Below are 24,610 nucleotides of genomic sequence, written 5' to 3'. Positions count from 1 at the left end.
GTGTTTTGACCAACCCCAAATGACTGCCAGCACCAACAGCCAGACTTCTTAGTGACTAGGCCTTTACAACTCTGACCCTCAGACTTTGAGTTTCTCCATCTGAGGCCCAGACATCATGAACCAGAGACAAGCTTACCCTGCTGTGCCCTGTTCAAGTTCTTGACCACAGTGCAAAGGCATAACAAAATGGATGTTTTACATCACTAAGTTTTGTGATAGTTTGTTACAGCAATAGATAATTGGATATACTAGGTTAAGAGAATAAATTATACTACAGCCAAGAATTGATTCATTTGTTTCTTTTTTTTTAAATAAATTTATTTATTTATTTATTTTTGTCTGTGTTGGGTCTTCGTTGCTGCCTGCAGGCATTCTCTAGTTGCTGTGCGCGGGCTTCTCATTGCGGTGGCTTCTCTTGTTGCAGAGCATGGGTTCTAGGCGCACGGGCTTCAGTAGTTGTGCCTCATGGGCTCTAGAGCGCAGGCTCAGTAGTTGTGGTGCACGAGCTTAGTTGCTCCGTTGCATGTGGGATCTTCCCAGACCAGGGCTCAAACCCGTGTCCCCTGCATTGGCAGGTGGATTCTTAACCACTGCACCACCAGGGAAGCCCTCATTTGTTTCTTTAAACACACACACACACACACACACACACACTTCCTTAAATACATATTTTTCTCAACGGCATTTCTCATAAGAAATCTTTTCTACTTATATACAAATAGCTTTATTATATTAGCAAATAAGTTAACCTCTGAAATTATAATCACTCAGACCAAAATCCTATTGATATTTAAATGGAACTGAGAAATAAAAGCTAAAATTAAATTACCAGTTATAATCTTGTCTAGTAATCTAGTGTCATTTCCCTCAAAAAAGGAGGTATATTTCCATTACTCAACTTTGATCTATCAAACTTCAGTTACAAAAACTATGAAGACAATTTTCTTGAAATCATAACTACTGAAAAGTAGAATCCAAATTTATGAACAAACTGATACAAACTCTAGTCAGCTTCCTTAATTAGATGTTTGTATGTAAAATTCTTATGTTTTCCAAAGAAAATATAGAATACTTAAACAAGTTCTTAATTTAATATTTCAAAACCAACTAATATATTTGTCTACAACCTGGCACGAACACATAACCTCAGAATTATTTCATCTCCCATAATAAGCTTCCATTCACTACAGGACCATGATGAGGTTTGTACCCAGGACCTGGATAAAGTTACAAAACTATAAGCAGCCTGGCTGTGATAACAAGGAACGAACAGTGATGAAAAGCAGCTTTATCACCTCATATTCCTTAAAATTTGCGTTAGAAGAAGGTGAATGTAGGGACTTCCCTGATGGCACAGTGGACAAGACTCCACGCTCCCAATGCAGGGGGCCTGGGTTCAACCTCTGGTCAGGGAACTAACTAGATCCCACACGCGTGCTGCAACCAGGGGTTTGAATGCCGCAACTAAGGAGCCAACGAGCCGCTTAAACTAAGGAGCCTGCCTGCCACAACTAAGGAGCTGGTGAGCCACAACTAAGAGGCCCTGGAGCCGCAATTAAGGAGCTCGCCTGCCACAACTAAGACCCAGTGCAACCAAATAAATAAGGAAGGTGAATGGAGACACAATGGAAACACTTTCCTTGTGCCTTTTAATGTGACTCACTAAAGAAGTAGGATGTGTGTGTTATAAATCTTCTGAGTACAGATCTTTTATTTTATACATTAAGAACTAAGACCTACAGAAATAAGATGACTTTCTGAAGACTACTGTGGTAGAGACTGCTTATCTCCTTCCACAGTTATGGGACTGTGGCGGTGTACTTGGCACACTAGATATTCCAACCTCCTGTGCAGTAAGAATGATCATATACTAAGTTCTCTCCAGTGGAATGTTGAGTGGAAATGACCTGTGTCACTTCAGGTTAGAGCATTTAAGAAAGTTTGTATGCCACCTACACCTTCTCTTTCCTCTTTCACTGGTCACAAAGGAAGAAAGAGTCAAGAGATGAAAGAAACCACCTGGAATAGAACCACCTACCAAAGAGGACCGTCCACTTTGGACTGTTCCATGAGTAAGAAATAAACATCTATTATGTTTGAGATATTATTCATTTTCAGTCTGTTACAGCAATTTGGACTTCACTAGTTTAGTCAAACACATAGTTTAGGTAGCTGCAAGGACGTGATTAAAAATCACATATGAACACAAAAGACCGCAAATAGCCAAAACAATCTTGAGGAAGAACAAAGCTGGAGGTATCATGCCCCCTGAAATAAAACTACATATACTATAAAGCTACAGTAATCAAAACAGTATGGGGGGGGGGGGAACCTCCCTGGTGGTCCAGTGGCTAAGGCTCCACACTCCCAATGCAGGGGGCCCAGGTCTAATCCCTGGTCAGGGAACTAGATATCACATGCCACAACTAAGAGTTTGCATGCTGCAACTAAAGATCCCGCATGCCACAGCAAAGATCCCACATGCCACAACAAAGATCAGGCATGTCACAGCAAAGATCCAGTGCAGCCAAATAAATAAATAAATATTTTTATGAAAGAAAAAACCAGTATGGGGGAATTCGTGGCCGTCCAGTGGTTAGAACTCCACACTTTCACTGCCAAGGGCCCAAGTTTGATCCCTGGATGGGGAACTAAGATCCCACTAGCCATGCAGCATGGCCAAAACAAAACAAAACAAAAAAACAGTATGGTACTAGCACAGAAACAGACACACAGATCAAGGAACAGAATAGAGAATCCAAAAATGAACCCACACTTATACATCAATTAATCTACAACAAAGGAGGTAAGGATACACAATGGGGAAAAGAGAGCCTCTTCAATAAATGTTGTTCAGAAAACTGGACAGCTACATGAAAAAGAATCAAACTAAACTACTTTCTTACATAGTAGACAAAAAAAAACTCAAAACGGATTAAAGACTTAAATGTCTGAAACCATAAAACTCATACAAGAAATCACATGCTGCATGCTCTTTGACATTGGTCTTGGCAATATTTGGGGGGATATGTCTCCTCGGACAAGGGAAACAAAACCAAAAATAAGTGGGACTACATCAAACTAAAAAGGTTTTGCACAGCAAAGGAAACTCTCAACAAAATGAAGAGGCAGCCCACTGAATGAGAGAAGATATCTAGAAACAAGATATCCAATAAGGGGTTAACACCCAAAATATAAACTCATACAACTCAACATCAAAAAACAAACAATCCAATTACAAAATGGGCAGAGAACCTGAACAGATGTTTTTCCAAAGAAGACATACTGATGGCCAACAGACACATTAAAAAGATGCTCAGGGCTTCCCTGGTGGCGCAGTGGTTGACAGTCCGCCTGCCGATGCAGGGGACACGGGTTCGTGCCCTGGTCCAGGAAGATCCCACATGCTGCGGAGCAGCTAGGCCCATGAGCCATGGCCGTTGAGCCTGCACGTCCGGAGCCTGTGCTCCGCAACGGGAGAGGCCACAACAGTGAGAGGCCCGCGTGCCACAAAAAAAAAAAGATGCTCAACATCACTAATCATCAGGGAAATGTAATCCAAAACTACAATGAGATACCACCTCCACCTGTCAGAATGGCTATCATCAAACAAAAAACCAAGTAACAAGTGTTGGCAAGGATGTGGAGAAAAGGGAACACTGTGCATTGTTGGTGGGATTGTAAACTGGTGCAGCCATTATTGGAAAATAGTATGGAGACTCCTCAAAAAATTAAAAATAGAACTGCCATATGAGCCAGCAATTTCACTTCTGGGTAATCTGTCCAAAAATAATCAAAATATTAATTCAAAAAGATATATGCACTCCAATGTCTACTGCAGTATTATTTACAACAGTCAAGATACGGAAGCAACCTAAGTGTCCATCAATAGACAAATTGATAAAGAAGATGTAATATCTGTATCTATAGTGGAATATTACTCAGCCATAAAGGGGGGAGGGGATCTTGCCATTTTTGACAACATGACTGGATCTAGAGGGCATTATGCTAAGTAAAATAAGTCAGACGAAACAACAAATGCTGCATGATCTCAGTCACAAGTGGAATCTAAAAACCAAACAAATAAAACAAAATGAAAACAGACTCATAGATACAGAGAGCAAACAGGTGTTTGCCAGAAGAAAGGGGGGTGAGGGATGGGCAAAATAAGTGAAGGGGATTAAAAGGTACAAACCTGCAGTTATATAATAAATAAGTCACAGGTATATAATATACAGCATAAGGAATAGGGTCAATAATAACTTTGTATAGGGACAGATGCTTATTAGACTTATCTTGGTGATCATTTCATAATGTACGCATATTTCAAATCACTATGTGGTACACCTGAAACTAACATAATATTGTACATACTGTTTCAATTAAAAAAAAGAAAAACCTCATATATGCTCCCTCAGTTACATTCAGTCCAATGCTCTGTGTACTCTACCACTGTGTTTTCCTTATCACCCTTCTCCAACCAAACAGAAAACGGAATTATGAAGAGGAGTGGGCAACAACATTGATGAGGCTAACATTATGATGTCCCCAAACCATTCACTATTTAAACTCAACAGCTTTAATCCTTGTTTATCACTTTACACATACATTTTTTAATCCCCTGGTAGAAAAGAACATGTTGACAGCTCTCTTTCTCCTCCTGACTAGTCATCTGACTAAAATTATTGTACTTTTCATAAGTAAGTGTAGAGACACAAAGTATGTTGAATTTGAGGCAAGTAGAGCCAAGAGCACTTTCCAAGAGAAGGGGATATTTTAACACAGACTTGAAGAGGAAATTGGCTAGGCAAAGGGAAAAAGAACATACGCAAAGACCTAAGAAACCTTAAGTATTTGAGAAATTCAAAGATTACCCTTTGGAACAGAGCGAGATGGAAAACAGAGGCAGAATGGTAGTGGAGGGGCTGGCCAAATCTCCATTCTGGTAGGCCACATTAAGGTATTGCTCTTCATGCAAAAAACAAGAGGAGACTCAATGAAGAATGTTAAACAAGTGAATAAAAACTGATAGAATAAATTAATTTTAATACACTTCAGTGAGAAAATGAATAGGCAAAGAACATAAACCCAACAGAAAAATGGGCAAAATAATTAAATAGAAATTTCACAGGAGCCAAAAGTCCCATAAGCATATGAGGCAGGCGTAGAATATTCAAACTCATTAGTCACCAAAGAAATGTAAATTAAAACCACAATGAGATACCATTTCATAGATCACTGCTGGAGGGAGAATGAATTGATTCAACCTCTTCCAAGAAGTTTGGCATCAAAAATTCCATTAGAGGGGGCTTCCCTGTGGCGCAGTGGTTGAGCATCCACCTGCCAATGCAGGGGACACAGGTTCGTGCCCCGGTCCGGGAAGATCCCACATGCCGTGGAGTGGCTGGGCCCATGAGCCATGGTCGCTGAGCCTCTGCGTCCAGAGCCTGTGCTCCCCAACGGGAGAGGCCACAGCGGTGAGAGGCCCGCGTACCGCAAAAAAAAAAAAAAAAATTCCATTAGTGGACTTCCCTGGTGGCAGAGTGGTTAAGAATCCTCCTGCCAATGCAGGGGACACAGGTTCCATCCCTCGTCCGGGAAGATCCTACATGTCGTGGAGCAACTAAGCCCGGTGCCACAACTACTGAGCCGCACACCTAGAGCCCGCGCTCCACAACAAGAGAAGCCACAGCAATGAGAAGCCTACGCACAGCAACGAAGAGTAGCCCCTGCTCACTGCAACTAGAGAAAGCCCGCACACAGCAACGAAGACACAATGCAGCCAAAAATAAATAAAATTAGAAAAAAAAAAAATTCCATTACTAGGTATACATCCTAGGAAAACTCTTATCCAAGGTTGTCACACGTACATGGGTATTCAATGTGAAATTTTTCAGTCTCCAAAAACTAGACACAACCTAAATGTGCATTAATAGAATGGATCAATAAATTATATAAAATTAATACAGCTATACACATCACCATGAATGAACCGTCCTAACAATGTAAAATCAAAAAAAGAATATTTGATTCCATTTACTTAAACATAAACATAAAGTCAAATATTGTTCAGAGATGCAAACAGAGATGGTAAAGTTATAAAGAAAAGCTTAAGAAAATAACAAAAAATTCAGCAAAGTATAGCTTGGGGAGAGGGAGGGAGATACGATCGAAGAAGGCACTTATTACTGATCTGGCTGTTATGCAGAGTTTTTCATTTTTCATCATTCTTTAAACTATAAATTTAAGTTTTCACGTGCTCTTCTGTATAGATGCTAAATTTCACACTTTTTTAAAATGGATTAACAGCAATAACAGATGTAAAGCCCCTCGGCAGCATCTGGCATGGAGAATCCATTTGATGGGAACCCACTCCCCATTTTACTGTGACTATGACCTCAGTGTTACTGATAAACCTAAGTTCTAGATTTTTGCTATCACCCACAGTTGCTTCTTCTCCTCTATTCCTACCTAAGAATCCTGACCGTCCTCATGCCCCTAACTACTTCTCCTCATCACCTTTGTCTTTAACTCTGGATTCTAGGAGGGAAGTGACATTAGCATCTACAGCAAGGAATTGTGATCCTGTTCATCTCCATTCCTGCCACCCTTGCTGAAACCTAGTGAGTGAGTTCCTGAATGACAGTTACAGGCTCTTTCATCTTTGCAGTTCTTTCTGCACAGTGCTTGATACAGGACTTCAGTAACTATCTGCTGATTGATGAATAAATAAATACATTATAGAGCTAAGCTACTAGTGAAAATAAGATTAAAGTTTAAAATCAGGCTGGTGCTTCCTCATGTTCTCTAAGCCCTTTCACAGTTTTAAAGACTCTCTTGGCTGCTCAGGAACAACAGAAAGACAATTCCAAAGTTGCTTTAAAATCTCTGCCCACAAAAACAGTAGATGTGTAGTCATCAACTGTATACAATAATCTCCATTCATTAATAATTCTTAAAACTCTGAATAAAAAATTTAGATCCTTCTTCAAAGTAACAAAAATGATTTTCCATTTCAATTTTTACAATTATAATTTACTTTTATTTTAAAAATTACATTTAAAATGTACTCTATGTATAATGCATAAAACTAGTTCATCCTCTACATAAACAAAACGATGATATTTGATAACATGTGACTGTTTAGCAAGCTCTTATATTGGAAAATTGTACTGAGATCAACAAGGCAGCCATTTATATTGCCTTTTATACACTACTTCCCCTGTCATGTGGCAGTCAAAAGGCTAAGTGAGATGCTTACAGCAAAGAAAACAGTTTTGAAAGGTCATGCTACACAGATAGCCAGAATTTCTTTCACAATATCCTTACTGTCTGTGGTAGACTATATGACAATCTAACCACAGTTATTTTCTGAGTAAAAGCAAAAAGCATGTTATCAAAGAACCAGAAACAGTAGGCACTCAACAATATAATCTTTATGAACATTTTTCTAATGCAGAAACATCCAGTGCATATTAAAGAAAAAGAATCCTGAGTCAAAGACAAAGAACTGGGGGAAGAGGAACTAGTAAAAACTGGAAGGCAAGTTTAAACCACTCAGTTTATTCATAATATTCATATAACATGATAAGAAGCTTCTAAAGTAAACTTTTTCAAATTAAAACATGTGATTTACCAAGGAAAAGCATAACTATAACAATACTGAAGCATGAATATGATCTATTTCAAAATTTCCAAATCTCAATGACAATTGCAAACAAGGTACAAAGCTTCAAAATCCTCTCTGCAGGAGCTGTAATCCCATCAGCACTTTTTTTTCCCCTTAATAACTTTTATCAGTCTATTATCCATCTGAACAAGGAATGTCTTTTCCCAACCGTTAACACAGACAATGTGTCAGTCAACAGCATGATGAAAATTTCTCCACCTCCTTATAAAATTTCCAATTTTCAAGTGTATCCTAACTCATTTAATCATCTTGTCCTATCCTGGGAGATCATAGTTATTCCTGCCCAGTAATCAAAACACATAGCTTTCTCCTAAGCCAAGTGAAGGTACTTGGTACATTAAACACCACAGCCAGGTTACATAGACAGAATAACCATAAGTTTTTGGCAATGAATTCTTTTCAAGGGTCCATAATTTTAATTCCTGTGAGGATCTCTCACTAAAATTTAACCAGGTGACAACTTTCTTTACCAGTTCTGACCTTATAGCAGAGAATGAGGATGTGTTAATTCTAAACCTACTAGAAAATGATCTAAGATAAACCTTCTTTTAAGGAACTAAATATACTTAAAACATTCCACTGTTCAAAAACAAACTATAAACCAAATCCAGGCAAAGATGTGGAGAAATTATAACCCTTGTATGTTACTGGTGGGAATGTAAAATGGTGCAACCACTGTGGAAGAAAATATAGCAGTTCTTAAAATATTTAAACAAAATTACCAAATGATCCAGCAATTCTACTTCTGGGTATATATCCAAAAGAATTAAAAGCAGGGAGGAAGTCACACAGGTATTTGTACACCCACGTGCATAGCAGTATTATTAACAATAGCCATAAGGTGGAAACAACCCAAATTTCCCTCAACAGATGGGCGGATGAACAAAATATGGTATGTACATACAATGGAATATTATTCAGCCTTAAAAAGGACACTGTGATACATGCTACAACACAGATGAACCTTGAGGACATTATGCTAAGTGAAATAAACCAGCCATGAAAGAACAAACATTGTATGATTCCATTTATACGAGCTACTCAGAATAGGCAAATTCACAGAAACAGAAAGTAGAATAATGGTTATCAGGGATTGGGCTGATAAAAAAGTTATGGAGAGGGACAGTGGCGATGGTTGCACAACACTGTGAATATATTTATGCCAGGGAATTGTACATTTAAAAACCGTTAGGGACTTCCCTGGTGGCACAGTGGTTAAACAGTCCGCCTGTCAATGCAGGGGACATGGGTTTGATCCCTGGTCCAAGAAGATCCCACATGCTGCAGAGCAATTAAGCCCATGCGCCACAACTACTGAGCCTGTGCTCTAGAGCCCGCGAACCACAACTACTAAGCCCGCGTGCTGCAACTACTGAAGCCCGCGTGCCTAGAGCCCATGCTCTGCAGCAAGAGAAGCCACCGCAATGAGAAGCCCGCATACTACAACAAAGAGTAGCCCCCACTCACCACAACTAGAGAAAGCCCGTGCGCAGCAACAAAGGCCCAATGCAGCCAAAAAATAAAAATAAAAAATAAGTAAAAAAAATAAAAACAGTTAAAATGGTCAATGTTCAGGAAGAACACATTGAGCTCTTTCCAAATGTCCACATTTGTACATATCCCAAATTTAATGATTCCTTCATTTATGAAATTTATAAAATTCCTTCATTACTTATTTCAGAGGGAAGTTACTGATAGGATGAAATATGATGATAAGAATAATAAGGTCACACAGAGTTGTAGATGCTTAACATTTATTTAAGCTCACTCATGCTGAGTACTTGTCATGATGCACTCGTAATAAATGCCATTTTACTGGGACACAATTTGGAATCATGTGTTTTGGAGGATCTTTGAATATGTTAAATCTGAAAATGTCAAGGGTGAGGCTAATGTATTTTTACTTCACTAGCTTTAGGCAGCTAAGGAACACTGGATTTAGAGACAATTTGGAGTTCTATAGCTGTGGGGTTTTTTTTTCTTAGTATTCAATGTCAATGAGCAAAGTAACCAGACCTCTTCCTTCAATTTAGAGGGAAAAGTCTTTATTTTATTTTCTGGCTGCACTACGTGGCTTGCGGGATCTTAGTTCCCTCACCAGGGATTGAACCTGGGCCCTCGGCAGTGAAAGCTCGGAGTCCTAACCACTGGACTGCCGGGGAATTCCCAGGGAAAGGTCTTTAACTGATCATGAGTGTTGCTTCTATACTCCTGACACCATCTCTCAATCAATCATGATGTGATTTGGAAATCCCCTTTTTATTAAAAGTTTTTTAAAAGGGAGTACTCTTGGGTATTTCATTTCTCAATTTACAGATAGAAGCAACAGCAAGAGAAGGCCCCCTTGACAATGTGAAATGAGTCAACTTATTCTTTCAATCCATCTCAGTCCTATATCTGCTTTGAGTAAAGAAAAGTGAGCAATACTGTGCAGATGAAACTGAACATTCAGATGCTTTGTACGCATGAAGAAGCTTACCTAATTCATGTATAGCAAGCGTTAACTTATCATAAAAAAATAAAGTCTAACTGGTCAATTTTGTTATGCACACTTTACAATTTTAAAAAGCCCGGGGCTTCCCTGGTGGCGCAGTGGTTGGGAGTCTGCCTGCCGATGCACGGGACACGGGTTCATGCCCCGGTCTGGGAAGATTCCACATGCTGAGGAGCAGCTAGGCCCGTGAGCCATGGCTGCTGAGCCTGCGCGTCCAGAACCTGTGCTCCGCAACGGGAGAGGCCACAACAGTGAGAGGCCCGCGTACCGCAAAAAAAAAAAAAAGCCCAAATCCAGGGACTTCCCTGATGGTCCAGTGGTTAAGACTCCACGCTCCAAATGCAGGGGGCCAGGGTTCGATCCCTGATCGGGGAACTAGATCCCGCATGCTGCAAGTAAAAGATCCCGCATGCTGCAACTAAGACCCGGCGCAGCCAGATAGCCAGATAGCTAGCTAGATAGATAGATAGATACATAGATATTTTAAAAAATTAATTAATTAAAAAAAACCCAAATCAAAATAAACTTAATTATCAGGAACTACAAGGCCTTCATGCATCCAATCCACCTTTCTCTCTACTCTTCCTACTTCCTTGTGAGATTAAAAAATCTGTTTTATTGTACATCCCCTTCTCTTATCATTGCCTCAGACACTTCAAACATCTGGCCTCACGGTTAGCCACAAGCTACACTGCTCAGCCATAGCCTTGCCTTTCACCCCTCCTGTATCCTCATCCCTGGATCTGCACCTCCACCATCAAAAAGAAGAAAACCCAAAGTCTACAACCTGACTCTAGCTCTTCTACCTTCACAATGTCAGCTTCTACTTCCTCCTGCCTCACTTACTCCATTCCAGTCACGCTGGCCCTCTTACTGCTCCTAGAACACATCAAGTACAGTCCACCCTCAGCTCCCCCACCCCTAAGTCAAATATCTACCTGGTCTGCTCCCTTAACTTCACTTAGAGCTGTGAGCCCAAATGTCAACTAATTAGAGAGAGTTTTCCTAATCACACCTTATAAAACAGTAAGCCTACCCTTCCCCCATCAATATCTACCTTTCCCTAATACATTTCCCTAATGTATTTTTAATGGTACTGATTACCATCCAACACAGTATATATTTACTTACTGTTTATCTTCCCCACCCTCATTAGAACATCAATTCCATGAGAAAGGAGCCTCTGTTTTTGGTGACTGTTATAACCCCAGCAGCTAGCACAGTTCTTGGTATATTAGGAGGTGAATATATTATTCAATAAATATGTGTTGAACCAATCATGGCCTCCAATCCCTTGTGCATTACCTTTTACCAAGCCTATATCTCCATAGACAGTTATTCCAACCACCAATGCCAAATTTCTCATTTCCATCTTAAAGGTTATGCTAGCTAAATTCACACTGCCTGCCATGTCAAGTTGTTTATGTTGAACTAGCCTTTATGATTGGTCAACAATCCTTTCTAACCTATCCTGGTGATCATATTAAGTTCCTCCACCATGGTCTCTGACCTGGTCAATTCTAACAGTCTCTTAACTGACCTCCTTGCTTTTCCTGTACTCCTATAGTCCATCTTTAATAAAGCGGCCAGAGGAGTCTTTAAAACATGTATCATATCATGACACTTTTCTGTGTAAAACCTTTCCTTAAAAGGTTTCCTTGAGTCTAAACTCTTTACCATGGCCATAAGAACCAACATGGCCTGGCCCTGCCTACTTCTTTAACTTCATCTCATGACTCTATGGTTCTCATCCACTCTGTTCCAGAACACTGGCTTTCCTTCCATTCTTCAAATACATCAAGCTCATTTCTACCTTGAGATTTTCATGCTAGCTTTATTTTCAAGTGACTGAATCCTTGTGCTTCATACCTTACCTTAAAGTCACCTCCTCAGAAGTAGCCAATAAGTCACTTTATCAACTGCCCTCCTCAGATCACATTACAATTTGGTATTTTTATTGTTCGTTTCAACGATCGGCTGCATGAGAAAACTTATCAGGACTTCCCTGGTGGCGCAGTGGTTAAGACTCCACGCTCCCAATGCAGGCAGCCCGGCTTCAATTCCTCGTCCGGGAACTAGATCCCACATGCATGCCGCAACTAAGAGTTCACATGCCACAACTAAGGAGCCAGCGAGCTGCAACTAAGACCCAACTCAACAAAATAAATAAATAAAAACACACCTGGCACAAAGCAGGTGTTCAATGAATATCTGCTGAAGTTGGAAATTACCCTATAACATTTTTTCTAAATGTTTTCTCCTTCCAGAATCCCAACCCCACCACTGATTAACGATTTGCCTTGTAGATAACCTCAATCCCCATCTTATTTTGAAAAGCAGGATAAGAAATTCTACAGTTTTCTTCCTCTTTGCCTAAAAACTCCTTGATTCATCCTCTCTTCCCTTCCTCTGGTTTCTAAGCAGAATGGCTGCTACTCTTGTAAGAGTTAAGCCCTTTGCCCAGGTCCTTGATCTCAAACCTTCTTACCTCCTTCAGGCAATTAATCACTCTAATATTTAAACTATTCTACATATTTAAACTACTCTGATGGATCATTCCCTTTCACGTAAAATATACCAAGTGCTAATGCTAAAATATCTTCTATGTGGCTAACTCTTCAAAATGATCACTGTCTCATTTCCTGCACAAACTTCTTGAAAAACATTCTATTTTATCCTTCATGCTTTTTTGTATTTTGTAAAACCACTTACTTAACCTCTTATAATTCATCCTGGTCTACTCAATCTGTTCTCTCAGTTATCAAGAAACTCTTAATAATTATTATCTTATTTTACTACATAATGAACCTAATAATTATTATTAGGTTATATTAATGCCCTAGAGGGGTTCTTGAATTTAATTAAATTTAATGTACTTCTAGGGTATTAAAATCCTTAATCTTTCTAAGCATCTCATCCCTCTCAAGAACCTCTCCTTGAAATTCTTTATTATGCTTCAAAGAAAGACACAATATCTTCATACCTTTCCTCTTATTTTTCCTCTACTGATTCTTTTTAACAACATTTAAAGTTCTGTGCTTTACCTTTTTCTCTCTGCTAGGATACTGGAAATGTTATCTACTTCCACAGCTTAAACTCTATGTGAATTGCTCCAAAATCTGTATCTTTGGGCCCTAAATTATCTTTTTTCTAAATTTTAGTCTCATATTTCCACATTTAAGGAGATATTCTGAAAGTTCTACCTGTACCTCCAAAATCAAAATGTGTCTCACAGAATTCATGTTATAGTCCCATCTACTTGCCCCCTAATAACCAGTCTTTCCTTGCGGTTTCCTTACTTATGTTATGGTACCATCATACTTCTAGCCACTCAAAATCTTGGATTCATATATATGATTTCTTTCTTCCATATTCCCTGCCAAATCTGCCTTTGAAATCTATCCTGCCAAATGAACTCACAGACAACCAGCTTCCACTCCCACCACTCATTCAGGTAGTCATTATTTCACTTTTGCATCACTTATCACAGTGACAAGTGCCGCTAAGCACCTAACTTGCCTGCTAGACTATCAGCCCAGTCTAACACACAAGTTAACATTCCCCTGGCAGGGAATATCTGCCCTCGTTAACAGTATAACTAGGGTAGACCATGTAATTTATCATACAGAAGACAAGAGTAAAAAATGGCATAAGATAGTTCAGCAATTACACAATGTTTTACGTCAATTATATCTAAATAAAGTTGGAGAAAAAATATTTGGGCATTAAATTATCTACAAGAGGTTTAAACAAAGATATATATTGTCACACTATAACTCCAGTGCTTGGGGAAATGACTGCTGCATCCTAAGTACATACCATATATTGGTTTAATAAATCACTTTAGAGCTAAAATATTCACTTTATCACCATCTCTTCACTCTTTACTCTACTGCAAACTTATTTTCAGCCACAAACATTGTCCTGAAATGGCCTCTGCTGGGGTCAGCAATGACCTCCTAACTGCCAAATCCAAAAGGCTCTCAGTTTTCAACCTCTCTAAAAAGCTTTAAACACTACTGACCTCTCCTCTCTCCTTCATGAAGTTGGGTTTAATCTGTGGTAAACATAATCCTAAGTACCTGAGTATCTTAAAACAAGGCCTAGGACTTCCTTCCCATCCCCACCCCAGAATAACTAAAAGATTTAGGATCTAAGCAAGATTCACATCTTCCTTCTATACTTAACTTCTGAAAAAAATGATGTAAGTAATTAAAGATACGAAATTGGATACTTACCTTGAAATGATAGCCCCCATTTCAGTCTTTTAGGAAAACAGATGGCATTACTTATTTTTTAAAAGTGAAGTTTTCATGGAAGACTTTTTCAGATTAGAAGATACGCTGCCAAAAAGGGTGAAGATAAAAGATATTAACACCTAAATGGACTAAATTAAAAATAATTTTACTACTTATATGACATAATTGCTTATAACTGTATTTTTAAATATGGGGAAAATATAGAAAACACATGAACCACAATATTTAAGTTACAGAACGTTACAGCTGAAAGGGAGTTAAGTGGACGTCCTGTGCAACTATCTGGATTCTCTTATGTAGATTACCTCCTCTTTCTTGAAAATTTTTCTGTAATATGCTAGTTTTCTTTCTATTTCCCAACCCATTCCTCCAACTGGATCATAAGCTGCTAACCATGAGCAGCTTATTTCATTTTTCCCCTTTTCTTCTTTAATGTAATATTTGACACACACAAAATATATGGAAAGATGAATGTAAGCAAGCATTAAGATGAACACTGTAAATTGTAAATCACCACGCCACATAAGAACATCAGTAACATTACCTACATGCTCCTCTCCTCCCAACCTTTATCCTAAATATTTATTATTCCACTACTTTTTAAAACATACTTTGTCACATATGTATTATGTCATTAAACAATATTTTGTTTAGTTCTGTATCCCCTGCTCCCTTTTTCAGCTTGATAACTTGGTATGCTAAGTTATCACAGCATACCAAGTCTTCGGGGACTTGAATTTTTTCACTCAATATTTTTCTAAGCTTTATCCATGTTACATTTTCATTGCTCTATATGGTATTTCACTATATAAATATGCCACAGTGTATTTATCTACTCTGTTGACAAACATTTGGATGGTTTAGTTTTCTGCTTTTATCAACATTACTATACAAGTCTCCAGGTACACTTACAGAAGAATTTCTTAAGGGTTAGGCTTCAAACCCAGAAGTGGAAAATTGGTGAGTTATACATAGGACATCCAAATTCCCAAGTTTACCAAAAATGCCAACATGTCTTCAACTGAATCACCTTACCAATTCTCCAGCAGTATATGAATCGCTAACACACCTTCTCCAATACCTGGTAGAGTCAGATTTCTTAATTTGTAGCAATACAGAACACATAAAATGGCATCACACTGTAATCTGTTTGTACTTGATTAGGTTGAAGATCTAATAAGGTTGAAGACCTTTTCACAAGTTTATTAATGATCCATGTTTGTTTCTGCATTCCTTTGTTCACAGTTTTTAGGCAATTTTATTGGATTGTCTTTTTCTTATGAAATAATATGCTTTGTATATTCAGGACCAGGACTGGCTATATAATTTGCAGTGCCCAGTACAAAATAAAAAAGCAGGGCCACTTATTCAAAAATTAATTTCAAGACAGTAACAGCTTAGCGTTAAAATACGTGTGGGGCCCTGTATGACTGCACAGGTTGTACATCCATAAAGGTGGCCCTGTTCAGGACACTAATTCTCTATTACATATATTACAATTTTCCTCCCAAGTTTGTGGTTTATCTTTTCATCTTCCTTACGGTGTTTTTAGATGGACATTAATTTTAATGTAGTCAAAAATATCAATCATTTTTTGAGTCAGTTTTCTGGTTCACTGAGAAATCCTATAGCCTTCATAAAACTTTATGGCTTTGCCTTTTCATCTGAGCCCTAATTCATGAGTGCTTTCCAAGGATCAGTGAGCTCACAGCTCTCTCCTCTCAGCCATTATGCCCCATTCTTCACAAACAACATTTCAGGACTTTATGACCTTTGTGATAGTAGCGTCCTAATCATTATCATTGAATTCATTTCTGGGCAAGCCCACTCAGATTGGATTGGAGGGACTTCCCTGGTGGTCCAGTGGTTAAGAATCCGCCTTTCCAATGCAGGGGACGCAGATTGGATCCCTGGTCAGGGAACTAAGATCCCACATGCCGCAGGGCAACTAAGCCGGCGCGCTGCAACTACTGAGCCCGCATGCTCTGCTGCCCATTCACCACAACAAAGAGCCCACACACCTCCCACGTGCCGCAACTAAGACCAACGCAGCCAAACAAATTAATTAATTTTAAAAAACCAAATTGGACTGGAACTTGTGCCACATGCCAAGTCTGGAATTGTTTACATTTGTCAGTAATACTCCAAGTCAGAAATTTTAATAAAAAATTTCAACCATCTGGTTAGAACATTTTACGTTTAAAAAAAAGGGAGAAAAGGCTGAAAAATCTTCAAGTTTCATTAAATTAGCAGGAATCAAAGGAGAGCATGATTGTTGTTATTAAAGCTGAAAATCTTTTTCATTTGGAACCTTCAAAATAAAATTTGGCTAGGAAGCAAATAATTTAATTCTAGTCTTGGCTTCTTTTCTTTTGAAATAAGGTCAATAATATGCTTTTAAAGTGAAAGGAATGTTATAAAACAAATTTTAGAATGATGTCAAAGTGTATCAGACTGTTTACTTTCCCAAAAGTAAGGTAATTAGTCAACTCAAAAATAACCAATTTGCTGGTACAGGATGTTGACAGCTGAGGAGGCTGGGGTGGGGGGGGCTGGGATAAATGGGAACTCTATGTGCTTCCTGCCCCATTATACTGTAAAACTAAAACTGCTCTAAAAAAATAATATCTATTTAAAAGGGAAAAGAGAAAAGGAAAGCAAAAAATAATAACCAATTTGACACAATATAGGGCAAAAACTAATGGGCAAAACTAATTCTAGGGCGTTAGCTGTCAGAATAGTGACTACCCCTGGGAAGGAAGCAAGCAGAAGTGAGTGGGGTGGGAGGTGGTACACAAAAGCAGAGTTTCTGGTCTCCTGGCAGCGTTCTACTTCTTGGTGATGGTTACATACATGGATCTGTTTACTTTGTGATAAATCATGATACTATATATTGATGATTTTTTGCCATTTACTGTATGTGTTATACTTCACTGAAAAAAGTTAAAAGAAAAAACACACAGTGAACCACTATATCGCATTTGTTAGACTGACAAAAAGATCTGACAGTATCAACTGTTTGAGATTATGTGGAATAACCAAAACATTTTACCTTCCTGGTGACAGTGTAAATTAGTATGACCTCTAAGGAAAAATCAATCTGGCATTATCTAACATATTTCATTATTTTTAAGATGAAGTGTTTTCCACATTTTAACACCTTTGATATAGAAATGCATCTTACAGTCACTATCAGGTAGCAGGAATGCCTCATGTGAACTTGATTCTTTTTCCTGATGTCCTAATAAGACAACTACAACCTTTAATATTTTAGTACACAAACCATGTAAGGACCATTTGAAAAAAGAATATATATCCTGGCTGTAGTCTGAAATCTTTGTTGACATCTTTTGGTAAAAATCACCAAAAAGCATCCAGAATGAGTGTCAGAGGCTTATAAAAAAAATCCACCTCACTACACCCTTAAGATTTATACACTCTGCTGTACATATGTTACACTTGAATTAGGGAAAAAAAAGTATAAATAAGGATAACAATTTCTGCTTCAAAAACCCCATGAAATAGTTAAGTTCACAGAACACGGTGGGGGGGGGGGGGCGTCTTAAAAATATGGACAGACTCCGGACCTCACACATTAGAAAAATGCAAATTAAAACTACACAATTTTCAACCTGTTTACCATGGTACATTGTTGGCAAGGCTGTGAAGAAATACACGTCATCCAGCATAACAACAACATAATGGTAAGTATGTGAATTATGTAACCTTATTGTGGTAAATATTTTGCAATATATACCTGTATCAAATCATTACACTGTACACCTTAAATTTACATGATCTTATATGTCAATTAAATCTCAATAAAGCTGGGGAAGGGGGAGAGAAACACACATTATCTCTTTTCATTGGTGGGAGAGTCAGGGTCCAAACATAAGGGCAATTTAGCAATATCTATCAAAATTACAAAGATATATGGCCTTTTATTAGTAATACCACATCTGAATTTATTCCATAATTATATACTTGCATATGGGCAAAATGCCATATGTACAAGGTAGTTCACTGCAATACTGTTACAATAATAAAAAACCAGAAACAAGCCAAACGTCTACCAACAGGGAATTGGTTAAATAAATTATCCAAAGGGAAATCATACAAGTTAAAAAACAAAACAAAACTATATACTCTATGGAAAGATCTTTGGTAAAGATCTCCACTGTTAAGTAAAAAACACAATGTACAAAGGGGAGGGTAAGAAGACCAATCTGCAGAACAACGGGTATAATACGCTACCTTTGGAGTTGGTGAGTTTTTTGGATAGAAAAAAGTGTCTGTACTTTTATTGCCTTTATTTATGTAAAGAAACTCTAGAAGAATCCCTAGGAGGATAATAAATAGTTTCCGGGACAGAGTGGAGTGTTGGAGGAATGCAGTAAATAGGAACAGGGTGGCTGAGGGCTAGAGGTGGGAAAGTTTCTACTGTTTAACTTTCTTATATTGAAAAGGTTTTTAATCCCATGGGAATCTATTACTATTATACATAGATTAGTAAATTAATAAACCAAAATAGGGTCCAAATACTATCAACATACACACACGATGACAAAAACTATTCTTTTACTGTCTCTGTAACTGAGGCAACAACATTATCCATCTCACTGAAGTCTGTAGTGTGAACACATCTATCTGGCCTAAGTCATCAGCCCAAGATCTCTAATACTACTTTCCTTGAGAAAGTATGTTTCCTCCAAAATTCCATTTTGCTTCTCTCAGAGTCAGGGTCAACCTCCTCTCCCCTAACAGTTATATAAAGCCTCATGTCTCTTCTGAACAAAAGCCTCACCTAAGGATTCTCACACTCTCACCTGGTAAGTCCAGCCCTTTCTGATCCCCCAAGGCTTACTCCCATGGGATCCTGCTATGACTTGTATGTAACTCATTTATTATAGTGCATTACAAATATTAGTTTGCTTATCTCCCCTGCAGGACTGTGGATCCCTCAGAGCAAGTAGAGAGTCATATTCATATTTACAATCCAAGTACCTGCAAAATGCCTTTGATTAGGGCAGGTAATCAAAAATGTTCACTGAATGAATTAAAGAAACTACACGTGTAGCTAAAATCCCACTTAATGTTCTGCTTAACCCCAAAGGCATTTTACTTCATTCAGTCCCTGTTTTGAAGAAAACAGCAACTCCAATAACACTTTTCCTTACTGAAATATATCAGTATCTTAGATGTAAAGCTTTCATACATATAGAATCACTGAAAATACTAAGAAAACATCTCAATCACTTTAGAAGTGTTACATAAACCTATGTAAAAAGTTAAGTATGTCTACTAGGGCTTCCCTGGTGGCACAGTGGTTGAGAGTCCGCCTGCTGATGCAGGGGACACGGGTTCGTGCCCCGGTTCGGGAAGATCCCACATGCCACGGAGCGGCTGGGCCCGTGAGCCATGGCCACTGAGCCTGTGCGTCCGGAGCCTGTGCTCCGCAACGGGAGAGGCCACAATGGTGAGAGGCCTGCGTACCACAATCAATCAATCAATCAATAAAAAGTTAAGTATGTCTACTAAAAGTTAATAAAGGGACTTCCCCAGCAGTCCAGTGGTTAAGAATCCATGCTTCCATAGCAGGGAGCACAGGTTGGATCCCTGGTCGGGGAACTAGGATCCTACATGCCACATGTCATTCCCCCCCCGATAAAAAAAATGGTAATAAAGTAGAAAAACAGCTGCTGTTGGAATGCTAAATTTTTATGAACTTTTGTTCATTTTTTGTTTTAAAGAAACTATGAGATATAATGATAACAAGAAATAAGTATATATAACATTTTCTAAGAAGGTAGACAGCGTTATAGGGACCAAGCATTTCTCCCAGAGTCTCAAACACTAACTGATACAGACATTCCAATAAGGGCTGTCCCATGTGGCTTGAGGAAAAGGAAGCAGAGAACAGAATAATCAACTATTCAAATACACCTAAGAATTGTGTGACAGACAGGTGTTTACAATTCAAAATGGGTTTTCAAATTTTATCAAATACTGGCAAAAGCTGGGAAACAAGAAGAAAAGCAAACTTTAAGGATGCCTTTTAAATACATCCTAGTTAACCTAGCTAACATAAAAGATAGTTATTCTTTTGTACTCTGCTTTTTTTCTTTAACAATCCTGGAAATTACTTTGTATCAGTTCACAGAGATCTTCCTGATTCTTTTTTTACATCTGGACTGTACTTCACTGTGTAGATATACCACTGTTTATGGGTATTTAGATTGTTTCCAATATTTTAACAGTGTAAACTATTGATATCCTCCTGTTCTGCTTCCCCTCAAACAACATCTCAGACAAAAAAACAAAAAAAAACTGGCTCTACCAGCCAAAACATATCAAACTCAACCAACACTCCCACTGTCCCTGACACAGCCTCAGTCTAAGCCAGGGGTCCCCAACCCCCAGGCCATGGACCGGTACCACTCCATGCTCTGTTAGGAATCGGGCTGCACAGTGGCAGGCGGGCAAGCAAGCAAAGCTTCATCTGTATTTAGAGCCGCTCCCCATCGCTCGCATTACCACATGAGCTCCACCTCCTGTCAGATCAGCAGCAGCATTAGATTCTCATGGGAGAGTGAACCCTACTATGAACTGCGCAAGCGACGGATCTAGGCTGCGTGCTCCTTATGAGAATCTAATGCCTGATGATCTGAGGTGGGTCTGAGGCAGTGATGCTAGTGCTGGGGAGTGGCTGCAAATACAGACTATCATTAGAGAGAGGTCTGACTGCACAGAGACCATAATAAATCAATTGCTTTGCAGATTCATATCAAAACCCTATCAGTGAGTGGTAAGTGAAAACAAGCTCAAGACCCCACTGATTCTGCATTATGGTGAGTTGTATAATTACTTCATTATATATTACAATGTAATAATAATAGAAATAAAGTGCACAATAAATGTAATGTGCTTGAATCATCCTGAAACCACCCCCTTCCCCAACCCTCTGTGGAAAAATTGTCTTCCATGTAACCAGTCCCTGATGCCAAAAAGGTTGGGGACCGTTGGTCAAAGCCACTATCAGCATTGCTGGGCTGTTCTGCTTCAGCACCCTCCTAATCAGTCTCTCTGTCTCCACTCTAGCTGCTCTACAGTTTATCTGTGTCAGAGTAACTACAATGTACCTCACAGAGCAGAAATCGGATTACTCCGATTGTTTGCTTAAAAACCTTACAAAACTTCCCACTGTAACCCTACCTGAGTTGCAACGATGCACTACAAAGACCTTTTATGATCTGGTACTTGTCTACCTCTGACCTCATCTTCCATTCTTCCTCACTGACTTCTTTCTAGTCATAATGATTTGCTTTTTGTTCCTCTCACACTTACTTTGTTCCTAACTTAGTGCTTTTGTACTTGCTATTCTTTCAGTTTAGAATGTTCTGCCCCAGGTCATCTACCACCTTCTAACATCCATGTCTCAATTCAAAAGTTACCTCTTCTAAGAAGTTTTCTGTGTACCACCACAATTAAGATTGTAACCTGGTTCATTCCCTACCACTTTACTACCTTCATAATACTTAACAGTACTTGCAATTCTCATTTATTATTTACATGTTTTTTTCTTCCACAGGAAAATACGAAAAGTCTTGAGGATAGCTTGTAATCCATGTAACTTTAACTCTCTATTATTTTTTAAACTTTTCTATTAAGTCTGAAATTGTTTCAAATATTTCTCCATGGAATTGCCTATTCTGGACATTTTATATAAATGGAATCATACAATACATAGTCTTCTGTGACTGGCTTCTTTGACTTAGCATAATGTTTTCAAGGAACATCGATACTGCAGCATGTATAAGAATTGCATTCCTTTTTAAGACTGAATACTATTCCACTGTATGGATAAAATGCATTTTGCTTATCCATTCATTAGCTGTGGACATTTGGGTTGTTTCCACTTTTTGGCTATTATGAATAAGACTGCTTTGAACACTCATGTACAAGTTTTTGTATGAACATGTGTTTCAATTCTCTTGGCTATAAACCTAGCAGTGGAATTGCCGTGTCATATGGTAATTCTGTTTAACATTTTAAGGAACTGACAAACTGCTTTACCAAAACAGATGCGCTACTTTACAATCCAACCAGCAATGTATGAGGATTCCAAATCCACATGCAACATTTGTTACTGCCCATCTTTTGATTATAGCCATACTTGTAATGTGAAGCACATCTCATTATGGTTTCAATTTACATTTCCCTAATGACTGATAATGTTGAGCAATTGTTCATGTGCTTATTAGCCATTTTTATATATCTTCCTTGGAAAAACATTTATTCAAACCAGTTTGCCTATTTTTAAGTTGGATTATTTAAATTTTTATTATTGAGTTGTAAATGTTCTTTATATTATTATATATATTCCTTATCAGATATATGCTTTTCTAATATTTTCTCATTGGCCCTCTATTTGTACATTCGGCTCTGAGTTTTCTTATTAACTTAATCTCTAGGTTCAAAAGAAAGTCTGTCAGAACTTACAACCATAATTGACATATTAAGAACAGTTTAAAAGGATTTGGTATCACTGACAAATGGTTACCTGAAACCCACATTTTATAGGAAATACAATAATTTCTTTAAGGACTTGAAGTCACAGATTATTCATCTGTTGTCAATGTTAAATAGTATTGTAAGCAAAGAACACCCTTGATATACAAAATGCTGACAGCCAATTTAGCAAATAAAATCAAAAACACAATCTTCTAACCTCCTTATATTTAAAAATACATATATAGTAAAATAGCTTCCAAGAGCACTTCATATATAAGGTTAGAAATTAACATATTTTAGAAACTATTATTTCTGACTATGGGAGAAGAAACAAACTTCTCAGTCTGGCATACAAGGCCTTCTGTGATCCACCTCTTCCTACCTATTTTCTGAAACTCCCTCCCTCTTTACATTACAGCTGGCAGATTTTTAAACACCTGTGACTAAGCCCTGGTATCACCTCCCACAGGAATATTTCCTTGCCCACCTCTCTCCTGAAGACCAGTTTAGAAATTTCTATTCCAGTGGTTCTTAAACTTTTTGGTTTCAGCTTCCCTTCACACTCTTAAAAATTACTGAGAGGCTTCCCTGGTGGCGCAGTGGTTGAGAGTCCGCCTGCCGATGCAGGGAACACGGGTTCGTGCCCCGGTCCGAGAAGATCCCACATGCCGCGGAGCGGCTGGGCCCGTAGGCCATGGCCGCTGAGCCTGTGCGTCCGGAGCCTGTGCTCCGCAACGGGAGAGGCCACAGCAGTGAGAGGCCCGCATACCGCAAAAAAAAAAAAAAAAAATTACTGAGGACTCAAAAGCTCTTGTCTATGTAGGTTATATCTATCAATATTTACTGAATTTGAAATTAAAACCAAGGATTTTAAATTTTTATTCATGTAAAAGATAGTAAACCTATTAAATGTTTACTTAAAAACATTTTATTTTTAAACATATTTTAGTTTTAAAAACCACTTTTTTCAAAGAAAACCTTTCGTGAGAAGAGTGATACAATTTTACACTTCTGCAAATCTCCTTAACGTCTGCCTTAATAGAAGACAGCTAGATTCTCATCTCTGCTTTGCACCCAGTCCATTGAGATAACACAATTTATATTGCCTCTGGCAATCTCCATGGTATACTGGTAAACAAATAAGGGCAAAAGAAAAGCAAATAATGTCTTAAGTTATGAAAATAGCTTTGACCTTGCAGATCTCTGAGAAAGAGCTCGGGGACCTCCAGAGGTCCCCAGACTGTACTTTGAGAACCACTGCTCCATTCTTTTTGTTTGTTTGTTTGTTTGTTTATTGGAAATCATCACTGCTCCATTCTATGCCTCCCATAATACCGTGAAGAGGCTCTATTTGCATGTAACACACAGTATTAGAATTATCTGTTCATTTGTCTGTCTCTCTTAAAGTTCCTTCAAGCCATGAGCTTTCTTCAACTTTGCATCCCCAGTGCCTCATAGAGCATAGAGCATACATCTTCTCAATAAACATTCCATGAATAAATGGTAAATATAGGAAAATATTCACACACTCTAATAGATAAAGGTATATGTGAATGAAGCAGATTTTCCATGGCCAACTCTTCAGCTAACAGAAATGTATAAAAGAAAAATCTTATGATAAATTGACAACAATGCTAGAAGTAGAATAAAGGATAC

General features: G+C 38.4%; 1 protein-coding gene across 6 annotated transcripts in view; it reads right to left on the bottom strand.

Moving 5' to 3' along the window:
- PIK3CB (phosphatidylinositol-4,5-bisphosphate 3-kinase catalytic subunit beta) overlaps positions 1–24,610 on the bottom strand; it is a 191,104-nt gene that overhangs the window by 131,235 nt on the left and 35,259 nt on the right. For 5 of the 6 annotated variants that reach the window (XM_073803775.1, XM_019934250.3, XM_019934248.3 and 2 more), the window contains exon 2: positions 14,423–14,527. The exons of the other annotated variant lie outside the window; for it this stretch is intronic. The gene's annotated coding sequence lies outside the window, so the exon portion shown is untranslated. The remainder of the gene's footprint in view (positions 1–14,422; positions 14,528–24,610) is intronic. 6 annotated transcript variants of the gene reach the window in all.

This window comes from Tursiops truncatus, chromosome 4 (assembly GCF_011762595.2).
Source record: "Tursiops truncatus isolate mTurTru1 chromosome 4, mTurTru1.mat.Y, whole genome shotgun sequence".
Taxonomy (NCBI): domain Eukaryota; kingdom Metazoa; phylum Chordata; class Mammalia; order Artiodactyla; family Delphinidae; genus Tursiops; species Tursiops truncatus.
Note: the sequence above shows the minus strand (reverse complement) of the source record. Positions and strands in the feature narration are given on the sequence as shown.